Genomic DNA, 1,722 nt, shown 5'->3' on the forward strand with positions numbered 1-1,722 from the left:
ACTTTTAAAAATCGGTAACTAGTAACGGTAACTTGTTACTTTTCCTACTCGGTAACGAGTAACTGTAACTTGTTACTTTTAAAAAGTAACTTTCTATTCCCTGATATTATTTATAATAATGTGTAAAATATTATATGAGCGCTCTAATCCTTTGTATTTCATTGTTACTCATTGTTATTTTATAGTTTCTTCAAAAAAACAAATTAAATTGAAAAAATTAGAATCCCCAAAAATTACAAACAAATTAGCACTCCACTCAGAACATCAACGAACCCAAATAAGTCTGTGCTACTTATGGATTGTTCAGCTAGTACTAACCAAAATAAAAAATCAAAAGAAAATATTATGCCATCAGCACTTAAAGAAACCGTAAAAAAAATAAGTAATTAGTTAAAACATAAAAATAATGTTAATAATAAAAAATGTGATACATTAGCAGATAGTAAAACAGAATTAGTAAATTTAATGATAAGTAATGTGGAAAAGAAAGATATGAATTTTAAATTAAAATTTTAGAAACACTATTGCAAAAAGAAAAATTGCAAATTGACATAATGTAGAAGAAATTAGAATTTAAAACGTTGGTTTTAGAAAAAGAACGACTAAAATTAAAAAACGTGTTATAAACCTAATAAGCATATTTATACATTTTTTCTTTGTTATAAGTAAAACATTCGTTATAAGTAAAAGTTTTTATTATTTTTGAAAATTATAATAAAATTCTATTTGACAATTATTTTTAAATTCGAAAGAAATCCTAAAGTTCGGAGGAATCTCTAAAATTATTTATTCATTATTTACTATTATATTATCGCTATTATTTTTATTATCATCAATATATTGTAACAGTATAGTCTGGATGGCTTGGCTAAATAACTAGCACTCTTCGTAAGCGTGAACAGAAATATAATTAAAAAAAACATACAAGGGAGTCGCCGGAAGGTCTACTCCATACGACGATTGTATCGTGACTGACTCGCTCAGGCATTCGCCCGGCAACGCTGGCACAAAAAAAAAGAAAAAGAGACGCTCTATTCGTTACGTGTTACAGGGCTGACTCTTAACTAAAGTTCCTAGCTCGCACAAAAACAAAAAATCGACAAAAGGAGCGCATGCATTTTATCTCGCAATCTTGTGTATTATTTATCACACTCGACCTTTCCTGACTTTACTCCGCCCTCGGAGTCCTTAAAACTAACCCATGGTCGCATGTTTGCCGCCTCCCAAGTGCCTTCATAAGGCTTCTGCGTTACTTGGTGATCACTAGCGTCCTTAATTACATAACGATCATTTCGTAACACTCGTGACACTTCATAAGGCCCTTTAAACCTTGGAATAATTTTATGTGATGCACCTACTGTGGTGTCTATATTTTTTATCATAACAGAGTCTAGTACAGGCAAATTGTCCAAAATAAACAAAAAAATTGCGAAGTGGCTGTAACTTGGTATAGACCTTTGAAAATGTATATATTTCAAGAAACCAAAGAGTCCCTAGCCAAAAAGGGTGTGCTGGAGTGGCCACGCTTAACCCTTTGCGGCACAACGGGTCTCTTAGAGACCCATATGTAAATAATATAATTTTGTGATTTCTTTTCATGTAAATCACTATTAATATCGACAAGTTTGGTAAATTTAGCATCCTAAGATCTAAAATAATAAGATACAGTACTATAATTTTTTTTCTGTTAATAATATTGTTGAAATAAACAAACAAAATCGA

The sequence above is a fragment of the Trachymyrmex cornetzi genome, unplaced genomic scaffold (genome assembly GCF_001594075.2).
Source record: "Trachymyrmex cornetzi isolate Tcor2-1 unplaced genomic scaffold, Tcor1.1 scaffold263, whole genome shotgun sequence".
Lineage (NCBI taxonomy): Eukaryota > Metazoa > Arthropoda > Insecta > Hymenoptera > Formicidae > Trachymyrmex > Trachymyrmex cornetzi.